The following is a 22,330-nucleotide window of genomic DNA, read 5'->3' on the forward strand; positions in this document are numbered from 1 at the left end:
AGAATCTTCGTGGTATAAGCCGGATTGATGGCAGCATTCATGAGAATCCGGAAAGTCTAAACCTTGTCTGTGGTATTCTGAGTAGGATTCTGGGATTGAATGACTGTGACGTGCTTCAAACTTTAACCTGCTGGGCGTTAGTGACAGACACAAAAGAGTGATTCTATTCCAGTAGGAGCGGGAACCAACCGGTGATTAGCCGTACTGTGACAGAGTACGTGAGCATAGTTTTCACTGCGAGGATGGGAAGTAGCCACTAACAACGGTGACATCCTACATAGAGCTTGCCATGGAAGGAACCTGCGTGTGAGAAGAGGATTTCAAGGAAGAGTTGAAGTCAGAGGACAAAGCATCTCCAAAACTCCAACATATTCTCCAGTGCTGCAAATCAAAGTAACATTGTTCCCTCTTTTATCAAATCTAGTAATTTCACCCTTAATCCAAATAACCTTGTTGTCATCCTAACTAAGACTAATAAAATAAATATTGATTGCTTCAAACCAATAATCTCTGTGGATTCGACCCTTACTCACGTAAGGTATTACTTGGACGACCCAGTACACTTGCTGGTCAGTTGAACAGAGTTGTGTCCACTAGTGCCAATTTCTAAAATCCAATTACAAGAAAATAGGAATCACAATTTCGTCCACCAGTGACGAACCCTATACACTTGAGCGCATAAAGCGGATACATCTCCGGTGAGGGTTCGATGCTCAACTCTTTGTTACTGGCTTTCACAAGGGTTCATTTAGCAGGTTATATGCACTTCATAGTGATATTCAGTTTGGTATGATTCACGAACTACATATCATTTTCACCTTAGATGCTCACAGGTGTTCTTGGAGGATGGATTTACCCTTGACCAAGTAGATAGATGATTTTACATTAGTTGCATGCATTCACTTAGGTAGTTTGCATTTCATAAACCCTTTCTCATCATGATCTTCGGTCTTTTTATTTTAAGCATGAGGACATGCTTAGTGTAAGTGTGGGGAGATTTGATAAACTCCAATTTTATGGTCTATCTTGTGCTTAATTTGGGGGTTTTTGTGAATATTTCTCGCACTTATTCACAAGAAATGCATGGTTCTGTGTTCACTTCCTAATGTTGCACCATGATGGAAAACATGCTTATTTTGCCTTAGAATTGCTATATTTTGATCCTCTTTATTACCATTCAAAGCCTTGACGTATTTGTTGAGTGATTTCAGAATTAATAGGGTAAAAATGGCCTGGAAGAGAGAAAGAAAGTATGCACAAGAGGAAGGAACATGAAGAATTAGATTTTGAGAACTTCAGCACCGATGCGCACGCGCACTTCATGCGCACGCGTGGATGAGGATAGCTGGAAGCAGAGCGTAAGGATGGACGCATCCGCGCAAGCCAGAGAATTCCAACCGACACGCACGCGCACTGGGCACGCAGGCGTGGATCACAAAAGCAATCGGCGCGCACGCATGCATGGCGCGCATGCGCGGGAAGCTGCAGGTGACCTCATTAAAGGAAATCGTGCCTGGCGATTTCTGAGGCTCATTGGGCCCAAATTCAAGCTGTTTCTGCATGGAAAAGACCCAAAGATGCAAGGGAGAAGAGGGGGATCAATCATTTTACACTAAGACACATTTTCTAGTTTTTGGGGGTTCTTTGTTCTTCTAGAGAGAGAAACTCTTGTTCCTCTCTAGATCTAGCTTTAATTTGATATTCCCTTGTTAAATTCTGAATTGGATATTGTTAATTACTAGTTTTGTTTGTTAAATTTGAACTTCGTAGTCCAATTTTGCTTAGATCTTGTGTTAGTTTTATGGATTCCTGTCAATTGTCACTTTATACCCATTGCATGAATGTTGTGAATCTTGACTTGTTGATGTTACATTGATGATTTCTATGATTAATTGTGTTATTTGAGTGATTGTAAGTTGATATTTGTTAGTGGGTGTTTGTTAATTTCAATCTAATTACAATTTCAACATGTCTTTTGTTAATGCTTACCATGTGTTTGATGAATTGTTTACCTTGATTATGGAGTAGTTCTTTTTACTCTTGGCTTAGACTAAGGGAATTGGGTAAACTTGAGTTATTAGGTCTAATGGATTTGATGATTTAGGAACCCTTAGTGGTCAATTTGATAGCCATTGACACTAGCCTACTACTAGGTTAATCAGTAGCGAGGTTAGACTTTATGGGTTGATGTTGACCAAACCATTTAACATACTTCAAGTATAGAAGTAGACTTAGTGGGTTTGGCTCCTCGTAATTGTCAAGATATGGTTATTAGACAAGGATAGTGACCCCAATTCCCATGTCTAGCCAAGAGTTGTTTTTATCATTTATATTTGGAAATCCAAAAATCTTGATTGCCTTGCCTTAGTTATGGTTATTGTTTAGTTGAGAGTAGAATTAAATTGAATGTTGTCTTCTTAGTTTTGATTTGCTCACATCTTGCTTAGTTATTTGAATTAGTTCCTTGCACTTTAGGATTACTTGTGTGCTAAGATTCCTAGTTTACTTTCTTGCTCATGACTTACAACCCCAGATTTCTAACCAATTTTGAAGCATGATGTTTGCCCATTTCTAACTAGATTTTTAACCAATTTTGTTTCATTTATTTTGTTTCTGTCATTTACTTTCAATCTCAGCCATTTTCATTTATTATTTCCTCTTGTTTCATTTTCTCAGTTAATTCACAACTCTGTCAAGTAGTCCACTAACTATTTGATAAATTACTTCACTCACACTAACAGTAACCTTAACAAGAGTGATTTCTTCACTTTTCTCTTGCTTGTGTAATCTGCTGATTATATGACTTATAGAAGAAGAGGAGCTTAAACCTCCTTTGAATCTGAACCTGAGAGGACCTTCCTTAGATTAAGGAGGGAAGTAAGAGGGAAGAGGGTCATTGGTACTGAGAAAGAAGAGGAGGATTTTGAGATAGACATGGAGGAGAACATGAAAAACCACCATAAGGAGGAGACACACAACCATGCCAGAGAAGGTCTAGCAGGTCATGCTGGGCAAGAGAGAAGAGTTCTAGGCTCTTATATTTATCCAAATCTAGGAAACTGTGGAAGTAGCATCCAAAAACCAACCATACATGCTAATAACTTTGAACTGAAGCCCCAGCTTATCACCCTTGTTCATCCTGACACCTATAGATTGCTTTTATTCCCCTTCTCTCTTAGGGAATTAGCATCTAAATGGCTGGAATTCTTCCCGAAGGAGAGTTTAACAGCCTGGGATGATGTGGTAAAAAAGTTCTTCGTGAGATTCTATCCTTTCCAAAGGATCAATAGGTTGAGAGCTGAGTTATAAACTTTCAGGCAATAAGATGGTGAAACTCTCTATGAGGCATGGGAGAGGTTTAAGGACTTAACAAGAAAGTGCCCACTAGACATGTTCAATGAATGGGTGCAATTACACATCTTCTATGAAGGGTTGTCTTACGAATCAAAAAAGGTGGTAGACCGTTCTTCCGGGGGATCTCTAAACAAGAAGAAGACCATTGAAGAAGCCATAGATGTCATTGAAACTGTAGCTGAGAATGACTACTTCTATGCTTCTAAAAGGAGCAACACTCGAGGAGTAACGGAGTTGAACTATATGGATGCACTGCTAGCTCAAAACAAGATGATTACCAAGCAGTTGGCCAACCTTACCAAATAGATGGAAAGGAACCAAGTCGCAGCAGTCACCCCCTCATCATCAGCTCAAGAAGGAGTAAATACAGAGGAAGCAGGTGACTGGGAACAGGCCAATTATGTTGAAAACTCACCCAGGCAATCCCATGATCCATACTCCAAAACCTACAACCCTGGTTGGATGAACCATCCAAATTTTGGGTGGGAAAACTAACAAGATCAAGGCCAAGATCAGAGACGCCACAACCCCAACAATAATGCAGCCTATCAACATCTCACACAGAGACCATATCAAAATCAAAATGCCATTCTCAACACTCTAACCCCAACTCACCACCACCATCTGAAGATAGACTCTCCAAAATTGAGGTGTTGCTTGAAGATATATGCAAGGAAGTTTAAGATAATAGAGTGTTCAAGGATGAAGTACGGACTAATATGAAGAATCGGGGGGACGGCATAAAGAGGCTCGAATCTCAAGTAGGATATCTCTCTCAGTAGATCCCTAAGCCCACGGATAGCTTCCCAAGTGACACTAAGAAAAATTCGAGAGGAGAAGCAAAGAAGGTGAGATAGGAAGAATGTAAGATGGTCACTATAAGTGATGAAGAGAATTTAGAAGAATTGAACAAACCATTAGGGCACTCCCAAGGTGGTTCAAGAGCGCATCCAGACGAGAAAGACCAAGAAAGTGAGCCTACACAAAGAAAATAGCCAGAGGAGAAGGAAGTCTTGAACCTCTATGCACCCAAGGCACCATTTCCCCAAAGACTCAAAGGGGGTGGAGAAGGGAAAGTATACTCAAGATTCATAGATATATTTCTATCTCAAAATGTAAACATACCATTCATCAAGGTTATCCAATAAATGCCCTCATATATTAAGTGTATGAAGGAACTGCTAACCAAGAAGAATTCATTGAAGGATGGGCAAACGATAGTGATAAATAAGGAGTATAGTGCCCTCATTCAAATAGAGTTTCTTACAAAAAGGAAGGACCGAGGGAGTTTTCACATTCCCTGCGCTATATGGGAAACAAGGATTGATAGAGGACTTTGTGATCTAGGAGCAAGCATCAACTTAATGCCCTTAGCCCTCATGAAGAAGCTCCAAATCAATGAGCTAACACCCGCAGATGTAATCATACAATTGGCTGACAAAACTCAAAGGAAAGCAATAAGAGTGGTTGAAAACGTGTTGGTGAAGGTTGGGAACTACTTCCTTCCCACAGATTTTGTTGTCTTGGAGATGGAAGAGTGTCACATCCATCCAATCATCCTGGGGAGACCATTCCTAGCCACGGCCAGAGCACTTGTATATGTGGAGCGAGGAGAGCTAATATTGAGGATACATGATGAACCAAAAGCAAGATCAATAGCAAGAAGCCATCCAAAAGCTAATCAACACCCAAGCACACCAAGGTGCACACATTCTTGAGATGCATCAAAAGCAAAGGGAATAGGCAGATATCTTTGATGAGTACAAAGCATTCTCAGAAGGAGTATATATGAGCGAGACTGGATACAATATTAACACTCAAGCCAGGCTCAGATACTTAGTCGAACAACTACCCAAATTGCACCTTGGGATCACAAGATACGAAGATCTTCAGGATGAATTGGCACGAGAGGAAAGAGAAAGAGCAAAAAAGAGTCTTGAATCAGTAAGGAAGGCACTAGAAGATTGGAAAATAGCCAGAATGGCACGGATGCAAGGAAACACAATTGGACACAAAACATGCTTCTATAGTAGCTTAGAAATTTTCAATTCTGCCTTTAAGATTTCTTTTCTTAAGTCTATGTGTGCTAGTCTAAGTTCTCTATTGCATCTTCATCTTGCTTAATTATATGCTTGTCTTTTGAGCTGAATGAAAAGAAATGTTATGAAAGAAACAAGAGTTGAGTTCATTTTACGAAGAAAAGTCCCAATATTTGTGGTGTTGTAAGTGACTAGCTAAGTTGGTTCACCAGCAAGGTATAAGGGCAATTATGTGTTTTGAATCATATGCTTGAAGCACATCCTATGAGACCAGCGAAATAACAAGATCCTAATAAGAAAAAGAAAAAGAAAAGTTAGAGTGTGAAAAAGAAAGGAAAAAGAATAGGAAATAAGGCTAGGCACCAAGGGTTTGAATCTTGAGGCATGTGTTTGTGGTGCTCTTGTGCAAAGGATCTGCTTGGATGAATAGGTTCTTGGGAACTTGGGTTAACTGACCCGGGATTGTCAACTGAAAATCCACTATCAAGAGCAACCTTGCCACAAAGCACTTAGTAACCCAAAGAGGTGATGGACACCAAGGCCTCAAGAAAGAAAATAACAAACCATATGCATGTGGTGTGTATGTGTGGGGGAGAGACTTGAGGGAGTAGGTTCGTAGGGATGTTTCAATACCTAGCACCTTGAACCAACTGGTTCATGAGTGCTGGCTGAAAGCTTATCTTAAAGAGGTCCTCCTTATAAAGCACTTAGCCTAAGAAAGCAATAAACCCTAAAAAAAAAAGGGGAAAAGGGGAAGGATCAATGAATCAGGATCTTATAGGATGCAATCAAGTGAGTGATCAAGGGCATGATAAGGACCTGAAAACCAACAAAGGCATGAACCTAAGTTGCTATGCATGAAACCCCATGAACCAAGGACCTAACTTCTATAATATGGACTTGTTTCTCTTATTCTTTCATTCCTCATCCATATGTTTCAGTACTTGCTTAGGGACAAGCAAGTTTTAAGTTTGGTGTTGTGATGCCAGGGCATCTTGGACAGTTTTACCAGCCTTTTCTTTCCTTTTTTTAGATAGTTTCATGCAATTTCTTAGGTAATAAGCAAGTTTTGGATGAATATACACTTTCATCTTGATTCAAGCAAACATTGTGAACTTTACATGATTTCATGAGAATAATGCATGAAATGAATGCCAATTTATATAGTGCAAGATCTTATGACCTGGAACAAAGCTTTGATGCACCTTATTTGTTTGATTTCAGGACAAAGGAAGCATAGAAGAACAACGTTAGCAGCCACATTAGTATCACTAACGTGACCACTAACGTGGAAAGGGAGTAAGCTTGCAACGTTAGTGGTATAGTTATCACCACTAACGCCCTCGAAAGCCATCACAGCCCACGTTAGTTGCCACGTTAGTTACATTAACGTGGAAACTAACGTTGAAAGAAAAGGAAGCTCCAACATTAGTGGTGAAGTTAACACCACTAACGTTGCAAAGGCCAAAAACATCCACGTTAAGAGCCACATTAATGCCATTAACGTGAGCTCTAACGTGGAGCAATAGAGGATCGCCAACATTAGTGACACTAACTTTGTCACTAACATTGTATCAGGCCAAGACACCTATGTTAGTGGCCACATTAATGCCACTAACGTAGGAGTTAACGTGGAGCAATGAATGAGGAGCCAACGTTAGTGACACTAACTTTGTCACTAACATTGGAGATGGCAACATACCCACGTTAGTGGCCACGTTAATGTAATTAACATGATCACTAATGTGGAAGAGGAGGAGTTTTGTAGCGTTAGTGACAAAGTCAGTGTCACTAACGCCCTCAAGTCTTGGCATGCCTGCGTTAAGGGACACATTAGTTACACTAACGTGGAACATTAACGTGGGAGAAAGGGACAAGGAGCAGCGCTATTGGCAAAGTTAACGCCAATAACGCTAGCAAAGGATGGAAAGGCCACGTTAGTGGTCACGTTAGTGCCACTAACGTTGGAGTTAACGTGGCTCAAATAGGTTGGGACATTAGTGACAAAGTTATTATCACTAACGTTTCGAACCAGAATTCACACTTAACGTTAACTCCATTAACGTCCTGACTAACTGCATACCATGCCTGACTCACTCTCTTTCTGCAAGCAAAGCTGAGCCCACTGAGGACTGTAACTGCTTCAACTAAAGATCAAAGGCCCATATCCAAGACTTGGAGAGCTAACTAGAAGATCAGAAGAGTAGTATATATAGGAGTAGTTTTGAACTATAAGAGAGCTTGGCATTATTGGGAGCTACACTCTGTATATTTATTTTTTCTACAATTTCTAGTTACTTTACAATGCACTTTTCTTTTACAGATTCCATTCCCAGAGCTATGAACAACTAAACCCCTTTCACTGGGTTAGGGAGCTCTGTTGTAATTTGATGGATCAATTATAGTTTTCATTCTTCTTCCTCTTTCTTTTCTCTTGATTTGCTAGAAAGCTTTCGGTCTTCTACCAATTGGTTAGTTATCTTGGAAAAGAAACTCTCCAGAATTAGATCTTCTCTGAGCCTTGGAAGAGGAATGAGGAGATCATGCTAGAATTGCTTTCTCACATTGGATTACGTTGGGGGTTGGATGGATATCGTGACATGTAATCCTACCAATACTTTGATCTATGAAAGTGTGTGGTATAATCAATGACCAAACTTCATCTCTTCTCATGAGCAATTAAATCAAGGAATTGGGAAATTGTTCAAGCTTAGAGAGATTGAGTTGCCAAGGAATTGGAATCCAATCACCTAAGATTGCCAAGGAGATCAATGAATGTATTGATTGAGGAAGAGATGAAGATAAACTTGATTCGGAGAATGCAACATCTACTAAGCCCAATGAATTCCCCATCTCTGATCTTACCCATTCTCTTTACTTTCTGTTATTTACTTTCATGCTCATCTCCCCAATTTCCCATTTAAGATTATGCAAATTTATATTTCATGTCATTTATCTTTCACGCCTTTAATTTTCTGCAATTCTCACTCAATTTGGCTTAGCTTGACTAGAACACTCCTCTAATTAAAGTTGCTCGACCAATCAATCCCTGTGGGATTCGAGCTTACTCTATTGTGAGTTTTTACTTGATGACAATTCGGTATACTTGCCGAAGGGAAATTTGTTGAAAGACAAGTTTCCGTGCATCAGTGATGATTGGTGCTGTTATGAGTTTGGTTTTTAATGTTTCAAAGGCATGCTTACAATTTTTATAAAAAACAAAAAGATTGTAAACCACCAGCAAATTGCTTAGTGGTTTAGCTATTTTAGAAAAATCCTTGATGAATCTTCTATAGAATCTGGCATTCCCTAGGAAACTTCTAACAGCTCTCACATTAGTAGGCAAAGGAAGTTTCTCTATGACTTCTACTTTTTCCTTGTCAACTTCTATCCCTTTTCTTGAAACTTTGTGACCAAGAACGATTCCTTCGGGCACCATAAAATGGCATTTTTCCCAATTTAAAACTGTTTCGATGGTTACCTGAAACTATAGGTCGATCCCAGATGAGATCTTCCGTGCTGGTCAGAACGGTTGTATCCGATTTGTTGGACTTGAAGATGGTGCTGATTCCTTCGTCCCCGGAGGGTGGGGGGTACCTGCAAGGGACTCCGATGCTTAAGTTAGCAAGGGTAGTAAGCATGTATTTAGTAGAATCAGAATATGAGTTATACCTGGGTGCTCCAGTGTATTTATAATGGTGTGGAGTGACCTTTCTGGAGATAAGATAGTTATCTTATCTTATCTTATCTTACCTTATCTTATCTTATCTTCGAGTGTGGTCATCTTATCTTTAAGGAAACTGCCCTTATCTCTATAGGCTTGGGCTGCCTTAGGATTTGGGTCGTGTTCCTCTGTTCGGGCCCTTCTTTGGGCTTTCCTGGTGGCTTGGCCGAACTCTCTGAGAAGAGGTCGGGTCGTCCTGACCTGAAGAGGTCGGTCGCTTTGTCTGTAGAACATCTCGGGTCGGATAACTCAACCCAGGGTATGAACAGTGCCCCTGCTCGAGCTCGGTCTTTACTTGGAGGTCGAGCCTTAGTTTTTAGGTCTTCGAACCTTCTCGGGTGAAGCCGAACTCGAGCATTTAGTCGACTTTATCTTTGTAGGGTTCCTTTGTGAATGCAAAACGTTTCGTTTCCTCTGAGAGTGCACGCTTTTGTATTAGCGTCCTAGCCTTGGGAATGCGCGAGGGTTTTAATGCCCTCATTAATGTGTTTTCAATGCCCCGTTTCTTTTCTTTTATTTTGAACTTTACACACAGAAATGGTTTTTCCTCTTCTCTGTAACTTCCCCTTTTCTTTCTCACTTTTCTGTTTTAGCCTGTTGTTCCGCCCTTTCGCGTCTTCTCTTTGCGACGTCACTTGGTGATCGTAGGTGCCCTCTTTGTTTTCGACATCAATCTTCCCTCCATACGCTTCTCCTTTCTTTAGGTTAGTTCATCTTCTTTTTTGCTTGCATTGTTTTGCTTTCCTGGTACAGTAGGGTTTTAACTTGAGTAATTTTTTGGAAACTTTGAACCTTTTTGCATTTCTACGCTTTTTGTCACTATGATTTCTGGTTTCTTCCTTTCCGGCATTTCCTGAATGGTTGAAGCCTCTAGGGTTTTGCATGTTTCTTGTGTGTTTCTGTAAAAGTGGCTTGTTTGATTTTGAAGAAAAGATTGTGCCTTTGTCTGTTTTTCCGCTTGGCATGTTCTTGCTGTTGAGTAGACTGAAGTCGTAAATTTGAGAGGCGGCTTATTTTGATGACTTTATTTGGTTTGTGGCCTTTCTGAGTGTCATTCTAGTTGAAATAGAGGCTTTATCTTCTTGTTGGGACGTGTAGAGATGTAGGCTTGTAGGCTTCCCTGAGTCCTTATTCTGCTCCAAAGGATGCCCCTGGAACCTTTTGGACTGGGTCCTAGGGTTTCATTTTGTTGCTTTGCTTGGCTTCTTAACACCAATATGCTTTATTTTTTCAAGTTGTCTCCATTTATGCCCGAGTTGTTTGATTAGTGTTCCGAGATGTTTTTGAGTAATCCAATCTTCTTTTCTTCTTGTAGGACTAGTTAACCATGTCTTCTCGCAAAAATATTGTTGAGACATCTTCCCAGGTCCCTGAGGGCATGGCCGATTGGGTTGATTCTATGGTCCTCTTATGAGTCTCGTTGGTTGACTCAGAGTTTTGTCAGCAACTTAGGCAGTTTCATAGGATTTGTGGCAACAGTAGTGATGAGAAGAGTTTTGAGCTCGTATCTCTAACTTCTGACGAAAGGGTTTGCTTTTCTACCCGGATTGTTGGAGAGCGCCCCTTTTTCTTTGCCTATGACTTCTTTTTTAGTCAAATGAATATTACTCTTCCTTTTACCCCCTTTGAGACCATCCTGTTATGGTCCTGTAGTGTAGCTCCATCCCAACTTCGCCCCAATTCCTGGGGTTTTACAAAAATATTTCAGCACATGTGTCGTGAGTTTGGCATTCTTTCCAAGCTTCCCAGTGGAAAAAGGTTTTCTCCATATTTGATGAGTCCTTTCACAATTTCAAAAATTACTTTTTTATGGTCCGAGCTGTTGAAGGAGCTCGGCTCTTTTTTCTGGATGAAAATGATAAGCCCACCTTTCCTTTAGAATGGCAAAAGAATGTAGTGGTATCGAGATACTCGTAGGAGATGTTAGATGAGGCTGAACAAGCTTTTGTGACTATGCTGGAAGAAAACTGGGGTCAGCCTCCTCATCTCGACACAAAGAAATTTTTAGCTAACCCCTCTCTCCTCTGAGCTGAGCTGGGTAGTGGTCAATTTTTTCTATTGGTTCTACTTGTCGTGTTTGTCTCTTGTGAGATCTTTTTCTGACTCGTAGTTTGGTTTCCTACTATGATGTTTGTTTTCAGAGATGATTAAGAACAATGAATCCATGAAGGCTTTTAAGAGGGCAAGGAAGGCTACTACAGCTCAGAATGCCTCGGCCAAGGCGGCTGGGGAGGATCTTCTCAGGTTTCGTCTAAGCCTTTGGTTACAAGCTCTCTTGCTCCAAGGAAGGTTATCCCCACTCCTCGAGTTCGTTTGATTGATCCTTCACAAACTTCTGCTGGTACTTCCTCTCCTTTTGCCGCTCCTCCTCCAAAAAGACCTCGAACTATCGAGCCTTTTAATCTTGGTGCTCCCGACTTTGATGCTGTTGGGTTTGTAGATCAACAGATTGCTCCCTATGGTGTCATGCCTACTGACGATGTATCCATTCTTCGTCATTTAGACTTCATTACTCGGAGTGGTATTACACTGGCACACATGGGAGCGGTTTTATACCGGATTGCTCAAGATCTTCCTATCCATGCTACCAAGGCCTTTATGGAGGAGGCAAAATCAGAGTTTAACCGAATTAAGGGTTTGAAGGAGGAGCTCGAGGTGAAAGTGGTTGAGCTGGAAAAAGAGCTGAAGGGGGAAAAGGCTCGGGCTGTTGGTCTGGCGGCTGCTGCGCAACTGGCTGAGGATACGGCGTTAAAACATAAGGATAGCTATGTTACTACTTATAGAGAGATGATGGAGCTCAGGGGTAGCTTGGAATCTATCCGGGCCGATTATACCGAGTTCTTGCACCAGATCTCGACCTTTCCCTTATTAGCCTGGACAATATTGTTAAGGATGGTAAGATTGTCCCTGACGATCCTAATGATGATGATGATGATCGTCCTTCACTGCCTGCTACCAAGACTTCTGCTGCACCGACTTCTCCGACTTCCACTGTTGAGATCAATCGCCCAGAGGGGGAACCAGATTGCCAAATCTTGAACCGGGATGATGGGATGGTGGATGCGGTGCCTCTTCAGGCTCGTCCTCCTTCACCCCGAGTTGATGTTGCTGAGAAGCCTTCGAATGTTAGCTGAATTTCCTTCTTGCTTGTTGTAGATTGCCCAGCTTGTGGGCTTTGTTTTTAAAACTCTTTATTTTGTGAATGATGTTTTGACACTTTTCTAGTTGCTTGTTTAGCAACTTTATTTTGATAAACAAAGTAGTTTCCAGGCTTTGCGGGCTAAACCTGGTGGCCTCTGAAGCTGGCTATTATTATAACTTTTGTTTTCATATCATACTTGTATGTGTTTGTCTTGGTACCTTCGTAGTCTTTTGACATGATCGGCTAATTCCTTTGCCTGATGCTGCTTTCAACAGTTTAAACTTTGCTCAGGTCTTCGTTAGAAATTATAATACTGAGATTGCTGCTTTCTTCAACACGGGTTGAGTTGTTTGTTTGTAACCCTCTTTTTTGGACTTTATTTAGGTCTCTTTCAGGGGTAGCTTTATCGTGTCAGATCATGTCAAGTTACTTGGTAATCCTCTTTCTTGGACCTTATTCAAGTCTCTTTCAGGGATTACCTTTGTAACTTTATATTTTTGGGCTGACTTCGCCATGTCGGTCCCTGTCGAGTTACTTGGTAATTCTCTTTCTTGGACCTTGTTCAGGTCTCTTTCAGGGATTACCTTTGTAACTTTATATTTTTGGGTTGACTTCACCATGTCAGTCCTTGTCGAGTTACTTGGTAATCCTCTTTCTTGGACCTTGTTCAGGTTTCTTTCAGGGATTACTTTTGTAACTTTATATTTTTGGGCCGACTTCGCCATGTCGGTCCCGGTCGAGTTACTTGGAAATCCTCTTTCTTGGACCTTGTTCAGTTCTCTTTCAGGGATTACCTTTGTAACTTTATATTTTTGGGCCGACTTCTCCATGTCGGTCCCTGTCGAGTTACTTGGTAATCCTCTTTCTTGGACCTTGTTCAAGTCTCTTTCAGGGATTACCTTTGTAACTTTATATTTTTGGGCCGACTTCGCCATGTCGGTCCCTGTGGAGTTGCTTGGTAATCCTCTTTCTTGGACCTTGTGCAGGTCTCTTTCAGGGATTACCTTTGTAACTTTATATTTTTGGGCCGACTTCGCCATGTTGGTCCCTGTCGAGTTATTTGGTAATCCTCTTTCTTGAACCTTGTTCAGGTCTCTTTCAGGGATTACCTTTGTAACTTTATATTTTTGGGCCGACTTCGCCATGTCGGTCCCTGTCGAGTTACTTGGTAATCCTCTTTCTTGGACCTTGTTCAGGTCTCTTTCAGGGATTACCTTTGTAACTTTTTCGTAGGAGGCCGACTTCATCGTGTCGGGCTCTTCTAATTTATAGTAATCCTCTTTTATAGGGTTTGCTAGACCTCCTTCCAGGGCTTTACTTATAACTTGGGTTGTTGTGGCTGGTCTGACCTCTTTGTGTCGGCCAGCCTTCAAGTTATTTTATAGCAATCTATTTTATTAGGACCTCGTCAAGACCTTTCTATGGATCACTTTCTATAACTTCTTGCGTTATTCTGTTTTCATCTTTGCCGATTTTGTAGAGTTTGTGTTTTAGCCCTCGTTTGGCAGACCTTTTAATGAATTTGTTTTCATCTTTGGTCTTTATCGCCATTGCGCAGTGAATTTGATTTTCACTTTCTGTCAATCTGTAGCTTTATAATCGGGCGATGAATGTTTTGGAGTAATATGGCTTGAGCATTTGTAGAAAATCTGAACAGATTTTATTAAAAGGAAATGCAAATATACATGCAGGGGTTAATTTCCTAAGTCGGGTGATTTATATGTCTCAGCTTGGCTCCTCGTTAAAAAACTTTTTCAGGAAAAAGAGTGCGCCTTGTCCAAGGTCCTTTATCATCTCTAGCTATAGTACCTTCTTAGGTTGCAGGCGTGCCATGACCTAGGAAGCTCTCACCCGTCGAGTTCGGAAAGCCTATAGTAGCCCTTTCCCAGCACTTCCATGACTCGGTAAGGTCCTTTCCAGTTTGCTGCCAACTTTCCTTCTCCAGGTCGAGTTGTTCTGATGTTGTTTCGGATTAAGATGAGGTCATCCTCAGCAAAGGCCCGCTGTATTACCTTTTGATTCTATCTGGAGGCCATCCGTCATTTCAACGCTTCTTCCCGTATCCGAGCTCTTTCTCGGATTTCCGGAAGTAGGTCGAGCTCTTCCCTTTGGAGTTGGGAGTTATCTTTTTCACTATAGTGGATCACTCTGGGTGATCCTTCTTCGACCTCCACTGGGATCATTGCCTCCATTCCGTAAGCTAATCGGAAAGGTGACTCCTTTGTAGTGGGATGTGGAGTCGTCCGATATGCCCATAGGACTTGTGGGAGCTCTTCAGCCCAGGTTCCCTTTGCATCTTGTAATCTCTGTTTTAACTCAGCTAATATGACTTTGTTGGCAGCTTCGGCTTGCCCATTGGCTTGAGGGTGTTCGATAGAAGTGAATTGTTGTTTTATATTCAAGTCGGCCGCTAGCTTTCTGAAGCCTACATCTGTGAACTAGGTACCTGATAAACCACTATTTTATGGTTTATAATGTGTTTAATTGTGTGGTTTTATCATGGCTTACGCGACCGTGCGGATTGGAAAAGCACAAGTGACGCAGAAGCATGGACGACGCGAATGCGTGGCAGGGAAAAACGCGAATGACGTGTCCGCATGGATGACGCGATCGCGTGACGTGCGCGATCTGTAGAATTACAAAAGTCGCTGGCAGAGATTCTGGGCCGTATTTCAACCTAGTTTTCGGCCCAGAAACACAGATTAAAGTCAGGGAACTTGCAGAGACTCATCAGGCTCTCATAATTCACTTTTCATAGTTTATATGTAGTTTTTAGAGAGAGGCTCTCTCCTCTCTCTTAGGATTAGGATTATGATTTTTATTAGGATTATGAATATTTCTTCTGCATCTCAGGTTCAATATTCTTTGCATTTATTTATTTTCAATGTTCCATGTTTGGATTGATTTTCTTATTTAAATATAATTTGAGGTATTTTCAGATCTATGATTTGTTTCTTTTATTTATGATATAAATAATTTAGATTTTTCTACCTTTTGGCTTTGGTTGATTAATTGGTAACTATTGAGTTATCAAACTCATTGTTGACTGAAAATTGGAATTCTTCAAGAATTGATTTGAGATCCAATAACTCTAACTTTTCCCAAGGAAAGACTGGGACTTGAGGATTCGAATCAATTCATTCACTTGACTTATCTTCATAGTTAGAGGTTAACAAAGTGGGAGAAAAATCCAATTCTCATCATAATTGATAAGGATAACTAGGATAGGACTTCCAGTTCTCATACCTTGCCAAGAGTTTATTTTACAGTCAATTATTTAATTTACTTGTCATTCATCATAATTGTTCCTCATTCTTAAAACCCCCAATTTACAAACTCATAACCAATAATAAGAACATACCTCCCTGCATTTCCTTGAGAAGACGACCCGAGGTTTAAATACTTCGGTTATCAATTTATTTAGGGGTTTGTTACTTGTGACAACCAAAACGTTTGTATGAAAGGACTTTTGTTGGTTTAGAAGCTAAACTTGCAACGGGAATTTATTCTGAATTCTAGACCACGCAAAAGTTCTCTCATCAAAATGGTTGATAAACCACTATTTTATGGTTTATCTTATGCTCAATTGAGTAGTTTTTATCAACTCTTTACCCACTTATTCATACTATTTGCATGAGTTTACGTTTTCCTTACAGATTTTGTGCTATGATTGAAAACATGCTTCTTTGGTCTTATATTTGTTAATATTAATCCTCTTTTATTACCATTAGATGCCGTGATATGTGTGTTAAGTGATTTCAGGGATTACAGGGCATGAATGGCTCAGAGGATGGAAAGGAACCATGCAAAAGTGGAAGGAATACAAGAAGTTGAAGAAATTGCTAAGCTGTCCAGCCTGACCTCTTCGCACTCAAACGACCATAACTTGAGCTATAGAAGTCCAAATGAGATGGTTCCAATTGCGTTGGAAAGCTAACATCCGGGGATTTGGAACGATATATAATTTGTCATAGCTGCCCCGACGCCAAGCAACGCAAATGCGTGAATCACGCTGCCACGTGACCTGGTAAGAACACAACCCACGCTAATGCGTGGACGACGCCTCCGCGTCACTCTTCCGCGACCTGTATGGACCAGAAAGCACTGGGAGTGATTTCTGGGCTGCTTTTCACCCAATTTTCAGCGTAGAACACATAGATTAGAGGTTATAAAGTGGGGGAATGCATCCATTCCTAATCATGCTCTGATAATTCATAATTTTAGGATTAGATGTAGTTTTTAGAGGGAGAGGTTCTCTCTTCTCTCTCTTAGGATTTAGGATTAGGATTTCTATTAAGATTAGGATTGTTTCTTCACACCAGGTTCAATAATTTATGTTTCTCTTTTACTTTTATTTACTCTTATATTTTTATTTGTGTTTGATTGATGTTGCCCAATTGGCTGATGATATTGTCCATGTTAGAATTGACATTTTTATTTAATATAATTTGAGATATTTCAGATTTATATGTTATGGATGCTTTGGCTCTATCCAAATTATTTTCATTCAAATAGATTTTATTCCCTTTTGGCTTTGGTTGATTAATTGGTAACTCTTGAGTTATCAAACTCATTGTTGACTGAAAATTGGAATTCTTCAAGAATTAATTCGAGATCCAATAACTCTAACTTTTCCCAAGGAAAGACTGGGACTTGAGGATTCGAATTAATTCATTCACTTAACTTACCTTCATAGTTAGAGGTTAACAAAGTGGGAGAAAAAAATCCAATTCTCATCACAATTGATAAGGATAACTAGGATAGGACTTCCAGTTCTCATATCTTGCCAAGAGTTTATTTTATAGTTATTTATTTATTTTAATTGTCATTTGAACTACTTGTCATACTTCTTCCTTATTTCCAAAACCCTAAATTTTACCTTTTTCATAGCCAATAATAAGAACATACCTCCCTGCAATTCCTTGAGAAGACGACCCGAGGTTTAAATACTTCGATTATCAATTTATTTAGGGGTTTGTTACTTGTGACAACCAAAACTTTTGTACGAAGGGATTTCTGTTAGTTTAGAAGCTATATCTGCAACGCGAATATTTTTATAAATTCTTTACTAGCAAAAATCCTAACGTCAAAATGGCGTCGTTGCCGGGGAATTGCAAACGTGTGCCTTATTATTGGTTATTGTAAATATTTTTCAAAAAAAAATTCAGATTTTAAATTTTTTTATATCTTATCTTATCTTTTTTTTCAAAATTCAAATCGTTTTTTCAAAAATTATATTTTTTTTCAAAATCATATCTTATCTTTTTTTCAAAAATTGTATCTTTTGCAAAATAATTTCTTTTTCTTAGTTTTTGTTTCTATTTTCTCCTATTACTATGAACTCTCACCCTTTGGCTCTGAGTCTGGTTACAATTATGTTGCAGGAAGAGGAAATTATAATGAGAACAGGCATCAAGGTTGGAAGTATCAAAGATGGGAGGAGCCACAAGGATTTGATCAACCCTCATGGCAACAACCACCTCTAATGGACTATCAACAACCATTCTGTGATGCATACCAAGATAACGGCTATGGTGAGCACTCTTTTGACTATCAACAACCACCACCATACGCCTATGAACCCTCTCCTCAACATAGCTTTGGACCACCATACTCACAAGCCCCTTTCCACCATTCACCTCCATATGACCCTAACCCGTATCCACCACACCAACCACCTTGAGCCATATGAACCATATATAGAACCACCCCAATTCCAACCCAATTACTCCCAAGAACCACCACCTCCACATGCACCATATCCATATCCATCAATCCAAGAGCCTTATGGTCCTACTTATGATACCCAAGCAGAACAAGAATCAACGGATCGTCTTAAGGAAACAGTGGATCAATTTCAGGCAACCCTTCATCAATTGAATCAAGCGATAAATCAATTAGCTTCCCGATGTTCGGACACTCAAGGAACCCCCATGGCTTCATGTGGACAATCTAATGAAGAACGTAGCATGAAAGTGACACTAGAGACTCCAGTGGACAGTAAGGAGCATGACTTTGTACTGGAACAAGTGGAGGAAGCCATAATTGTTGAAGAGGAAGAAGCGGTTACAGACTTAGGAGATGCAGAACCTCCATGGGAAAGTCCAGTCATAGAACCCCCTTCCAAGACGTTTGAAATTGATACTGAGGAGGGTGTACAACCTCCAAAGCATATCACAGTTGAAGACTTGGAAGAGGCTGATCAAGAGATGGAGATTCAAGAAGAAGAAGCACAACCTCCCATGCCCTTGGAAAGCAATAAAGAGGAGATTGAATGGGAAGAAAGCTACCAAGAGAAAGAGGTTGAAATTGAAGAAACTTGCAAAGAGGTGGTAATTATCAGAGAAGAGCACATGGGGGTGGAGCTTGCAATTTCATTAAAAATACCTCCCCTTAAGTTGCCATCATCCTTCACAACATTCAAGTGGGTAAAATTCATATCCCTTAGCTTTCTAATTCCACTTTAATATGGGCTACTGGAGACGGATGGTCAACTTAGAGCTCTTTGTGACATTAAGAGTAAGCGGAAGATGGCCAGTGGTAAGAATTGTCTTGCAAGGTTTATTATGGTTGGAAGCTTTAAATTTAAACGCAAAGGTTGGTGTAAAGCTCAACTGACTGGGTCTAAGAAGCTGTTTGGTCGCTACAGTGAGAATTCAGATCACCTTTCACCCGGCTGGAAAAATGCAGATCGAGACAAAAACGGGTGTAGAAGTAAGGTTTGGGATCCTGGAATCTGTTCTGACATTTGTCACCCCGGGAGCCTAAGAATCTGTTTGAAGCTTCTTAAGGACTTTACATGCTTAGTTTAGGACCCCGGAGGCTACTGGAAGTACAAACATTGGTGGGAATTCCTGGATCAGTACAAGCATAAACCACCATAACAGGGAGCTCACCAAATGTCAAACTTAAGGACTTTAACTAATAGTGCTAGGTGGGAGACAACCCACCATGGTATGATCGTTTCTTTTTCATTTTTGTCTAGTTTTATTTGTTTTCGAGTCTTCTTTTATCTTATTATATTGAACCTGGAGTTTTGCATAACATTCATATTAGCATTGTATTCTGCATTTTTCATGCATAAAAAAAATGCCACGCAACGCGACCGCATCAGCGACGCATCCGCATCGCAAGGAGAGGGGAGAAAATAAAAACGAACAGAGAGTCACGCTGGACCGTGGCTGGAGGCGTGCCAGTGGCACAAATCGACCCACGCGACCGCGTCATCGACGCGTCCGCGTCACATGGGAATAATGGCCTCCCACACGACCGCGTGACCCACGCGGCCGCGTGCCCTTATTTTTGACGTAAAAAGGGTGCACAACGAATTATTGTGTGAGAGTGGTGCTGGATTGGTGCTGAACGCACAATTCTACCCACGCGGACGCATGGCTCATGCGTCCGCGTCACTCCTTTCTAGAGACCACTCACGCGATCGCATGCCCCACGCGATCGCGTCACCCAAAATTTGACAAAATAAGATTTTGAATAGAAAGTTGTGTGAGCGCGAGGCTGCCCTCGCGCCAGTAGCATAAAACGTGTCACGCGACCGCGTGACCGACGCGGTCGCATCGATTAACTTCAAATGCAAGTCACGCAACCGCGTGCCCCACGCGTCCGCGTCGCTTGCGCCGTACAGCTTATCTTAATTTGCCAAATATCTTATCTTTTCTTCCCCAATCCTAATTTTTCCCTCCCTCCTTTCTTACTCACTTCTTTCCCTTCTCATTCTTCTTTTCTTTCATTTCATTCAATTTATTTGCATACCCTCATTCATTGCATTATCTTCATTGATGATGGAAATTTATTTGGGTCATTGTGGATTGTTGCAAAATTGTTTGGCAATTATATATTAATTTTTAAGGGTTTCTTGCATGTTCAATTTATTATTTTCATTAGATTATTTACCATGCATGCTAAGTGTTTGTGAAAGCGCCCGTATGGCATTATGCACTATTTTTTAATATCTTTTATCCTACTACTCTGAATGCTTGCTTTTCACGAAACCCTTTTTCATATCATATTCATTACATATAATTGTCATTACAAATATGTTGTTAGTTTGAAAGACTTGGTAATCTAAATTGGACATTGAATGCTTGATCTATGCTACTCATGCCTTTACCAGCATGCCAATAAACATCTTGCATTTAATTGTTATTACATGCACTTGCTATATTTCCATCGATGAACTTTTCACATGTAGTCATGATCATGTGGTAACGTCATTCTTCTTTATTGTGCATTAATTACCACCTTTCCCACTTTCTTCCTTGCTCTAACAATTAGCTTTCAAAGTTACTTTCTTTTTCCCCTTTTCCGGATGGCCACCAAGAAGGGTAAAGAGAAAGCTACTCCCAAATCACCGGCAAGGAAAGGAACAAAAAAGAGCCTCAGTTAAAGCAACCCGTCCACTTGTATATCTTAGCATGCATCGAGGACGGTGCAATCTTTAAGTGTGGGGAGGTCGATACCGATCTCCATAGGTTAGCTATTTTCTTCTTTTCAACACCATTGTTTTATTTTCTTTGTTTGTTCATTATTGCATTTGCATGTTAATTGCATGTTTGTTTGATTTTATGCATTTAGCTACTGCTTGGTTAAAATAATAAGTTTCTTTTTAAGATCCTTTTTTTTGAAAATTTCACTAATTTGAATTGAGAATTTTTATGTTAAATTTGTTTGAAGTTGTATTTGGAACATGGTTTTTGAGGCAAAGAACACACAACCTGTGAGATTTTAAGCTTATTTACATGGTTACATTATTTAACCATAAATTTTTATTCTTGTGTGTTTTCTTCTCTATAATTGTAATCTTTGCTTTGTTCCATTCTATATGTCCAATATTTAATATATTTACATGCTTGCATATGATTGAGGCCATTGTTTGATTCTAGCTCAGTTATCCCAAAATTAGCCTACCTTTTACATCACCCTTGTTAGCCCCCTTGAGCCTTTAATTCCCTCTTATTCTATAAACCATAACACTAGCCTTAAGCAGAAAAACAAATTTAAAATCCCAAGTTGAATCCTTGGTTAGCTTAAGATAAAAAATTGTGTAATTGTTCAAGTGTGGGAAACCTATTGGGAACATGGATGATAAAAACAAAGGGTGGAAAGTTGAAAAGAATGAAATAATTCAAAATAAAATTTTTGGGAAGCATGCTCATGTGAAATCAAAAAATTGAATTAGGGTTTAGGGTTTAATTATGTCCCATGTGCATTGCTTTATTTTACATTTGGGGAATTCTTTCGTATCCCCTTTATTGAAATTCTGAATTATATATATATAATTCAGAATTTCAATAAAGGGGATACGAAAGAATTCCCCAAATGTAAAATAAAGCAATGCACATGGGACATAATTAAACCAAATGCAAAATAAAGCAATGCACATGGGACATAATTAAAACTAATGCATGAGCATGTAACATCAAAAGTGGGAAAAATATGGGAGAATAGGTAAAGAAGCTTTGCTTTACAAAGTATGTATGTTAGGTGAGATCTTAGACTAATCAAGGATTCACTTAATTAGCTCACTTAGCCTTATATACATATCCCTATCTTTACCTCAGCCCCATTACAACCCTGAAAAGACCTCATGATGTTTGCATTAGTATATTAAATATTTGATGATTGGTTAGATGAAGAACGAAGTTTAGAAAGCATGATTAGAGAAGAATAAAGTGATTGACCCTAGACACTTGAGAGATTAGAGTGATATACACTACCAGTGAGGGTTCAATGTTTGATTCTATGTTCCCTGCTTTCATTAGCTATCTTCTTACAAGTTTACTTGCTTTTTATTTTGTGATTTGAATTAGTGGAATTTAATTCATATTTGTCTTGAAGAACTTATTTTCTTTTAACCAAGTAGATAGAAACCTTTTGCATTTAGTTGCATTCATAGGTTGCATCTCATACATTCTATCATTCCTCTTCATCTCTTTATAGTTTATCTTGAGCTTAGCATGAGGACATGCTATTGTTTAAGTGTGGGGACGTTGATAAACCACTATTTTATGATTTATCTTATGCTCAATTGAGTGGTTTTTATCAAATCTTTACCCA

The 22,330-nt window shown here is 39.8% G+C and overlaps 1 non-coding gene across 1 annotated transcript; it reads right to left on the reverse strand.

The window, feature by feature from the left end:
• Positions 1–3,288: 3,288 nt before the first annotated feature.
• On the reverse strand, positions 3,289–3,392 carry LOC127743263 (small nucleolar RNA R71). Its single transcript, XR_008004657.1, has one exon. It is a non-coding gene; the product is annotated as a small nucleolar RNA R71 (small nucleolar RNA).
• Between the last annotated feature and the right edge of the window lie 18,938 nt (positions 3,393–22,330).

Source organism: Arachis duranensis, chromosome 10 (assembly GCF_000817695.3).
Source record: "Arachis duranensis cultivar V14167 chromosome 10, aradu.V14167.gnm2.J7QH, whole genome shotgun sequence".
NCBI lineage: Eukaryota > Viridiplantae > Streptophyta > Magnoliopsida > Fabales > Fabaceae > Arachis > Arachis duranensis.